The sequence below is a fragment of the Nicotiana tabacum genome, chromosome 10 (assembly GCF_000715075.1).
Source record: "Nicotiana tabacum cultivar K326 chromosome 10, ASM71507v2, whole genome shotgun sequence".
Taxonomy (NCBI): domain Eukaryota; kingdom Viridiplantae; phylum Streptophyta; class Magnoliopsida; order Solanales; family Solanaceae; genus Nicotiana; species Nicotiana tabacum.
This window is the reverse complement of record NC_134089.1, coordinates 144,667,161-144,677,283: the sequence shown is the minus strand read 5'-3', so window position 1 is coordinate 144,677,283 and position 10,123 is coordinate 144,667,161.

Below are 10,123 nucleotides of genomic sequence, written 5' to 3'. Positions count from 1 at the left end.
TTGAGGTGAGATTTGGTCCTCTGTGCAACCATCACGGACCTTATGTCCCTTTTCTTGGACACACCACCGGACTATAAAGCCTTATTTGTAGCTTGTAAGGCTTTGAACTTTGTAACTATACCATTTTTTAATACCTTCTTCAATTCTTTCACCTAATTTGATAATGTTGGAGAACTTGTGGTTCTCAATCATCATCAGCCATTCATAGTACTGCGGATCCTGAGCCCGGACAAAGAACTTGCTCATTTGCTCCTCTTCTAGGGTGGGTCGGACCTTAGCGGCCTCAGACCTCCAGTGAGTAGCATACTCGCAAAACGTCTCCGTAGGGCTCTTCTTTAAATTCTGGATATAGAACACATCTGGTGCATTCTCTATATTAAACCTGAATCTATCCATAAAGTCAGATGCCATGCCTACCTAGCTTGACCACTTCTTGGGATCTTGGCTTATGTACCAAGATAATGCATCTCCTTTCAAAATTCTCATTAACAGCTTCATGCGGATCCTTTCATCCTTCCCTACTCCAACTAGCTTGTCGCAATATGTCCTCAGATGGACCCTTGGATCACCCATACCATCAAACATTTCAAACATAGGAGGTTTGTACACCTCAAGCAGTTCGACATCAAGCTGTATGCAAATATCATCATAGTTTAGCCCCTTGATTCCTTTGCTTCCCTCAATGCCCTGAATCTGGCTAGTCAGTTTCTTAAGTTCCTCGGCCAAGTTCCTGATAAACAGATCCTTTTCATCAGACTCAGGTGTGCATGAGATAGGTTGGGTGGATTGTGGCATGGTTTCCACATAGATAGGAGTGTTATGGTGGCTTGGTGTATGGGTGTGGAAATGGTCGTTTGCGGAGTTTTAATGTTCTAGGATGAGTAATGGAATGTTGTTTAGGGTATGGCGGGTGTTAGATTGGTTCTTTGGTGGAGCAACGTGATGGTGAGGAACGAGATGATTCTGTTGTTTTGGGATATTTTGAGGAGGTATGGGGTTTTGAGTGTTGGGGAAGTTGATATCTGGGGTGTTAAGGGAAAATGACAGGTTTACCAGATTCCGAACCTGATTGACTCTTCCTGGAACTTCAACAGTTTTTGTTCAAGTTGCGACACATTCTCGTTAGGAACCCAAATACCCTGTCCATCAGTGGCCTCTATCCGTTCAAATGTGTTCTCCTTCCTGATGTTGTTTAAATCTTTCATCTTGCCTTTGTTATTGCTTTTAATAGGACTAACAGGAGGAGTGGGTGGAGGGCCCCTGGATCTTGTGAAATAGGATGATGATGCCAGAGTACACGAACTAACCTTTGGGGAGGGGGAATAATAAAACAAAAATAAAAACAAAAGGTAATCACGTTAGTGAGGATTATAAAAAATATTGCAATATTTAAACACATAGTGCGGGAATATAAATTGTGTCCAAATTTGGGAACCTCTTTGTGCCCGAGGTAGGCCTAGAGAAAAATAAACTTGGAGAACTTCGAATGCCAAATGCCTCATATTATTGATAAAAATAGACGAATCCTAAAATGACACAAGAAATAAAAGTCACTAATGGCCATTGGTCTTTTACATTCATAAAGCAAAAAAGTAAATTTCTATCTATTTGGTCCCAGAAGGACCTTCCCCAGATTTGGCATCCTTGGCTACGCCGAACAGCTTCCCCAAATCGCGAAGTCCTAGCAACAAGTATGCTCTGGCTAGATGTCCACATTCGGTCCCTCCAGCTTTTTGACAGTCTTAAACCCTTTTGAGAAATTTCCCTCCAGTTCTACTATGCCTCCCTCCAAGTATCCTAGCTTTTTGTTGGCACTAATAGCCATGTCGTTCCATTCTTCAATCAGCTTCTGATTGGACTCTTGTATCTCGCGCTGCTCGCTTTCGCATTCACGAATCCTTTTGCACAGCTGGTTGCACTTGACTTGTGCCTCGGCCTTTTCATCTATAATTCTGTGACATCGAACGAACCCTGGCTGGCCCAAACCATCCCAATTGTCTTCCAACCATCCTGAATAGAAAGGAGTACAACCGACATGATATCTGTCTGGCTCGATGGTGTCTTTCCCCATTACGATCTTGCAGTGCCACATGTGTTGGGCTTGACACTTGTAGGGACTATCATCATTTTGGAAGTCAGCTCGGAAATGGATCATCTTGTCGACCCTGGGTATGACTTGCTTCCTACCTGCCTGCCTCATAACTCGAAGAGGGATGTAAGGGTATGTTCATCTTAGACCAATCAGTATCAGGAAAGGTGCATCTCTGGATCGGGCGATGAACCCCTCTGTCAGAAACCACTCGAACATCCATTGAACCTGTTCTTCAGTCAAATTATCAAAGAGCTCAACCCATCCTTTGGCATTCTTAGGCTGAGCAAACATGTCGGGGATGTAATTCATTCATTTTGGGTGGTGGAAAGCGATGTGATCATCCCAGACCCTTCGCTAAATTTCTTGTTGGTATTCGCCATTTTAGAGATGTTCCATGAGCCAAAGCTGAAGTAGTATATTGCATCCTTCAAAGTGTCTTGCTCCTTATTGACACTTCTCCAAGGCTCGTTGTATGTATCGATGATCATACGCAATGCTGAATGTCTGCCCACCAATCCCCTCCATTAGGGTCTTAGTTACCATAGCCAACCTAGTATGGATTCTCCCTTTCTTCATTGGAAACACGATCAGACCCAGGAAACAAAACATAAAGATGAAAACCCTACGATGGATGTGTTCCAAGGACGTGATGGCAAACTCGTCAGGGTAGGTACGGTATGATTTGCTGTGACCATACCTTTCATACAGGTAGTCAAAGGGATGTATGATTCTTCAGGCATGCTAATTCTGCGTTCTTCTTCAAACTCATCATTTTAAGGAAACACTTGCCTGTGTGGTTCTCAGGCATTAGCAAACCCGGAGTTTCCCACACTAGACTAGTCAGTCCTCCTATCTCCTCTAGCAAAGGTATCATTTTGATGTCCCCAAAGCGGAACATGGACCTTTCACAATCCCAAAATAATGTAGCAGCTTCTATGATCATGTTGTTAGGCTGGACCTCTAGGAGGGATGGTAGGTTGCCCAGATATTTTCTGATGACGGTTTTGTCACTAGAATGTAAATCTTCCCACCAACTCAGCAATCTTGGGTGGATGTTGGTGACCATGCCGAATCTGGGGACTTCATGCCTCATATTTCTGCAAGACAGACACGATTAGGCCCTTACCCCCACCAAACTCAACTAATTAATATCAACAATTAGCATGAACTGCTTAGTTCTCCAAATAAATGCACAGAACGTGATGATGTCTGTTTGGGTTTAGGAAAACCCGGTGGACTTTTGGACAAAGCTATCTTAAAGGACCATTATGTGGACAACATAACTGACCCAGCTAGGTTTGACCATGATGCATGCACAATTCAAACAGAGTAAGGTTTCTATAGGGTCTTAGACTGGAACCCTTGAGCGGACAACTCAAGGTGGAAGGCACGGAATTGTCGACTGCACTACTGATCGACTAGTTTTACCGCAAATATGCCTTTCCGAATTTAGGGGGTAATGATACAGTAAGAGCGCAACCACTCATCAAGCGTTGCTATAGTATTTGTTTGGCACGAGTGGAGTATGATGTTGAGCATGATTATACAATAATTAAAAGCATGTTGACATGTATTTGCACGTTAAGAAAGTAATAAATACAGCAGTTTTATAATTTAAAGCAACAGTTAAAGGAGGGAAACAAGTAAGATATGTCAGTTTTCCTTTTGAAGAAGAAATTAAACGCTCAAATAAATTAAACAAGTAATTGCACATAGGGAGGGGGTACAAATTCACAAAACGGTATGAAATGGTAAAAGCCTAAATATCCCCAGCAGAGTCGTCATACTGTCGCACCCCCTTTTTCATCGCGGAATCGGGTTCATGACATTTGGTTGGGACAACTCTTTCCTTTTGGAAAGGGGTTCTTGCAATTTTGGAGAGTCGCCACCTAACAATTTTAAGGTGCGTTAGGGCACCTATAAGGTTCATTTACAACTACCCTTTGGTAACCAGAGATAGGGTAAGGGCTTGAAATTATCCTTAGGGAAGGTGTTAGGCACCCCTCAGGATCCACTAGTGTGGTTCCCGGCCAGACAATTTTTGTGAATTTGTGCAATAAGAAAATAAATAAGTATGACTCAAATAATAGGGGATTTGAGTTTAAATACATGAGTGTTTGAAAACAATTAGCAAAAGGCGAAATTTTGAAAAGAATTACAGTCTAAAGCATGCTTATGAATGTAAAGGGGGTGTCCTAGGTTTGTTTGTAATATGGATCACATCAACGCAATACCCAGTATGACACTCCTCAAAGAGGGGCTACACATGGTATATATCTACCCTTTCCCGCCCCGTGAAGGTAATTAAAGCGAAGGTTGGTATCGACCCCTATTACATGTTGTTACCCGTCCTTTCCTATCAGTCCCGGAGGAACTTTAGGACTCCTATCCTAAGGGGGAAGGTTCTAGGTGGACCCTCAGGTTTAAAGGTAAAATACTAGGCGACAAATAAGAACACATAAGACTGCATTTAGGGGGGAAAATACAGAAATAGATAGATGGCTCAGATACACCTCCACTAGTAATGCACATAGACAATATGACTCATACACAATTAAAGTCTGAACTTAAATTCTATGCATGGTATCTAAGTGATAACAGCAGAACCAGATTTATTACATGACTCAGAAAAGAAGTTCGAATCAGGTTTACCTACTGATTTTAACATACTGGCAGTTAAACAAGGACAATTCTATTTTTATTTAAGCAATTACCTAAGGTTTGCCTAGGTGTAAAGTAATGTGCAGCAGTTATTACGAATTATTAAAAGACAGTTTGGAAATTATTTTACCCTAGGAGCATGCTGTTCTAGTTGATATGAATGCAGAGATTATTACCAGTTATTTTAAACAGGATAATCAAGCGTGAAGCTGACTTTACCTCTTTTATAATCAGTAGTTTACACTAAATGTGAATGCAAGTACGAATGATATCCTAAAATATGGTATCTAAGATGCATGTGTAATGCAGAATTCCTAGAGCAGGGTTTCTAAATGCACATGGCAAGATTGTAGAATTTACTAAGAGCAGGATTTCTAAATGCACATGGTAGCATAGATCATAACAGTAAAGTACTAATTATTAGCAGATTTTAACACATGATTTTGTAAAGGTGCATATGCGGAAACAATAAACATGAGACCTAAGAGCATGATTTATAATGCATGTATGAACCCTAAGCATGGTTTCTATTGCGCAACTAGGAATGTAAACCTAATAACATGTTTTCTACCCCTTAACGACTATAGCATGTATATTTACCCCATCCCTTTTCACTAGCCAACCCCAATACTTGTTTACAAAAAATTATTACAGACCAGCATTGAAATAAATTACATAATGAAAATAATAAGTTACACTATAGGAAGCCTGATTAGGACTTCCTCTCTAAGTTATGTAATAAATCACCTCAAGTGCCAATGTTGTCCCATAGCCTTTCTCATATCTAAGTGTGTCAGAGTTCCCTAAGGACCTCAAGGAATCCCGGGCAGTGCTCACACCCAGATTACATAACTAAGACAGAATAAGTGCAGTGTGGAAAGGACAACTTTTATGTTTCCAAGTTCCGAGGGAGCTCAAGGTTCCCAAGGCAAGGCTCACATAAAAGGGGAAGAACCTAGTAGTCTAAGAGTATATGTGAGAATGCTTGACATATATTTAAAAGAGTTGAGTTGGAAAACAGTTTTGAATAACATGTTTGAAATAAGTTTGCAAAACAACCGAAGAGTTGCTTAGGGAAAAAACAGCTTTGAAAAGAGAAGGGAATAGGGGCAACAACAACTTGGAACAGACCAACACACACAGAACAAATCCAAAGAATAGTATCATTCTAACATTCACAAGCAGGAAAGTAAAGGGTTGGGGACATAGAGGACCCAAGTTAGAAACACATGAACATGGATGAGAAGAGAAGCATATTGACCAACAAGCACAAAGAACAAATAGGGACTGATTTTAGAACACAAACAATTACTTCAAAGAGTTAATAAGGGAATCTTGCTTAAAATTAGAAGAGTAATAAGACATAGGGACAGGGTATGGGAGTAGTCATGCATGGGCTTATTGCACATAATCAGTCATGACTTAGTGTTAATCAAGTGCATTAGGAGACATACTAGTTGAGGGACATAAACAAGAACAAGTAGACATGCTGATTACATTTTAACAAGAGAGGGCATAACGTTAAGCATGCGGTGGAAATCAATAAACAAGAAATGCATTTAAACAACATGAGCCATTAAGTCAGTAAAGAACGAGACAGGGATTGACAAACAATGAAGCACATAGAGTTGAGTTTTAGAATTGTACTAGAAACATACCAGTTCAGGAAGCAAAGTGCAAAAAAGTAAAGCAAGTAGAGTTCCACAGCCTAGCCTTGGCTTTCAGTCGGCTAGACAAGCAGTAATTAGGAGTAGAACTAATAAGGTAAAGAGAATCAGAGTTCAATTAATTAAGCATCAATCAACCAATCATAGAACCAATTAATATAAGGGAGTCGGGAATAGACCCCTTAATTAGGGGTAATTGATTAATAGTAATAAAAAGAGACTTTAATTAAGGCAAGAATCCCAATCATACAAAGTAAAGGATCAGTAAGAATCCAAAAATCATGTTGACGGACAGTTAAGACAAGTGTGATAAATAAGGAAACAAATAAAGTTCATGCATACAAATCTTTAACAGAACAAACCAGGCAACCAAAATTTTAAAAATAATACTAATTTTTGGAAAGAAATATCAACTCCCATAAATAGGAAATAGGCTAAGCAAACTTCACAAAAATACAGAAATTAGCTGGAAAATATAGGCGAACCCTAATAGAGATTAATTAGGGCAAAAAATCATAGAATAAGGGATTTGACAAAGCAAACGTTTATGTCCTAGAAATAGGGCAAAGTAATAGGACTGGTAACATAGAAAATACCCAGAATCGAGGCAAAGGTTAGAAAAAAATCGAAATATCAACTAAGGTTTGAACACTCTGGTAAAAGTTAGTCACGAAGGTAAAGGAGAGTCGATTAAGTACTTAAAAGTCAGAAAGCGTTTTTAAAGAACAACTCATAATGAACCCAAGTTTAAAAAAAATAAAAATAGTTGGTTAAAACAGGAGGTTTTTGTAGGGAAACGCCTAAGAATACTCGAATCACCTCAAATCTAGAAAGATTTGAGAAGAATCGAACAATAACGACTTTAGGGTTTCGTAAAATAGTAAAGATGGGGAAAGATTGGTTTAAAACTCATGGATATACTTAGATCTAAGACAGATCTTATAGAAAAGTGAAAAATCTCAAGGGTTAGGGTTTTAGAGAACCCAAAAAAGATGAGAAAACATTAGATCGTTACCGGTTTTAGCCGGAAAGGCCATGGATCTTACTCGAACAACCATGGATGGCTGGAAAGTAGCATAAAAGACCATGGGCAGAAGTTGAATAAGATCTGGACTAGATCTGTTCGAGATATTTCCACGAAATCACAAAAATGGGCAACCAGGAGACATAGTAGACAAGTATACGTCTCAAACAACCATGGAAATCCATGGATTGAGTGAGGATCGAAGGGGATTAGGGATGGTTTGGGTGGCAGCGGCTAGGGTTAGATTTAGGCCTCAGAGAGAATTGGGGAGGAAAGGGGATTCTAGGGAGGCGGTTTGTAACAAATGAGTTAGGTTAGGGGCGTCGTTTGGGTTAAAAATGGTAAGAGGCAATGTGGACCGTTGATTTGGGAGATCAACGATCAAGATTAGAGAGGGTAGGTGGGGTTTTGGGTTTGGGCATGGGTAAAAAGGGCGTGGGTCGGGTTTTAATTAAAATTGGGCTGAGAAATTGGGTTCCAATTTTGGGCTACAATTGAAAGCCAATTTGGCTATATTTTGAATAGCCATTTTCCCTATTTAATTTATAAAAATAGAAATTCATTTCTGAAAACTAATTTAAAGTATGAAAATGATTTATAATACATAGTTAACAATTTAAAAATACAGGATGAAATTTTATGCATAAAAAACATAATTAAATCTTAAAAGGGCTAATATTGCAATTGTGTGCAATTTAGCTTTAAAAATACTAAATATAATTATAAAAATACGTAAAAATTATCTTAGCCATATTTTGGCATAAATATAGAAATCCAATAGGTGAATTATCAAAATAATAATTTTGGGAATAAGTATTGGGGATTTTATGGATAAAAAGGGAGAAAATAAGTCAATTTAAAACCTTTAAAACTACGGAAAAATAATAAAACCCTTGGACATGCTTATATATACATATACATGCTATTTTGAAGGTATTTTGTATTTTGAAAAAAATATAGGAAAAAATTGGGTATCAACACACATATGACATCCCACAACTCAGAATCTTCAGCCATGATAAAATCATGCATTCTTGTCTTCCACCACCTATAGTATTGCCTATTGAACCTGAGTGGTCTGTACGTAGATTGACCTTCTTCAAAATTTGGTGGAGCAGCCATATGGATCCTTCCTAGGTGTTAGCCTGATAGGATGAACCCGCTCTGATACCAATTGTTAATTTATATGAGTCCACTAAACTATAAAGTACTTGGTCCTCTATGAGTTTCCACTGAGAATATTATGAAACAGTAAGTAAATGAGATACGGGATTTTTACGTGGAAAAATCCCACTCAAGGGGACAAAACCCAAGACCTACACTTGTAGGCTTTTAAATTCACTAACTTGTAAACACTCTACTACAAGCCACTTTGTAATGACTCTATTACAAAGACTTCAACTTAACTAACTTGTGATACTCTTACCACAAGCCACTTTGTCACTCACTAGTTACAATACTTTAAGTTATGACTAACTCTAGTCACAACACAAACGCAAAAAGTTTATGATTTTACAAAGGGGTTCCTAAGCAATGCTTCTAGCTAACCAATTTAGGAATTACAATAAGAACAATCACAAAGTTACAACTCAACTAAGGACAACAAAATACTAGATTTAGGAACTAGTCCATAGTAGCGTTTAACTTTGTTCTTCAAGCTCTTGAGAATTGAGTTCACTATTTGCAGAAGACTTGAATGCTTGAAGTGAATTCTCAAGTGTTCAAGTGATGTTTTGTTATAATGCTCTTGTTAATACACCCTTGATGACATCACTTGAATGATATAAGCACTTGGTAGGTCAAAGTCAAATGACTGCAAAACTGCTACACTGTGTGCGCTGTTGTTGTGGCAGTCACTTTCCAGCTGTGCATAGTTGACTTTCGTACTACTGTAAGGGAAACACAAGGGATCAGGTCCTTGTCTTGTTTCTCCATTTTCTTCACTTGCAGTAGTTCACATTAGCTGGAGTCCAGGTTGGAAATCGTTCATTTGTAATGTGTACCAAGTGTGTCAGGTTCCCTATCTGGTTCTTGATAGTAAGTTTATTAGATCATCAAAACATAAGGCAAAGACATTAAAAACCTATCAACTGGTGATCTGGAGAATAAGGCAGATTACTTGCTACAATAGATTAAAATATACTGACAATAATACATGTTATATATTCCAAGTCTTTCCACTAGGGTGGTTGTAATATTGCTATGCCATTAGAATGTGTTACTGATGTTAGTTTTGTTTCCTTAAATGAACTAGGTATTTCCAATATTAAGGATCATGGATTTCAAGGAGGAGATAATCTCTTAGAAGCTATTGACATGGATGACGCGACACTGAGCTTTGATTGTTGTTATGAGATTTTTGGCAGTACACAACAAAGCCATCCAAAATATACTAGTGAAAATAGCAGGGGTTTGGATTGCCTTGTCAAGGAGAAGAACTTATCTGTCACTAAATCTTTAAGTCATGCTGATAGGTTATATGTGTATCCCTATTATGTTTTATTAATCTAAAAAACTTACTGTTAAGAACCAGATAAGGAACCTGGTAAACATCCTTAATTACTTAAGATCAACAAGTCTCCAGTCAAGGACACATCTCAACTCTTTAGAGCCAAAGGAACAATAAAGGGAACATATAGATACCAGTTCGCGTGGTGACTGTACAAGTCAACCCCCCAG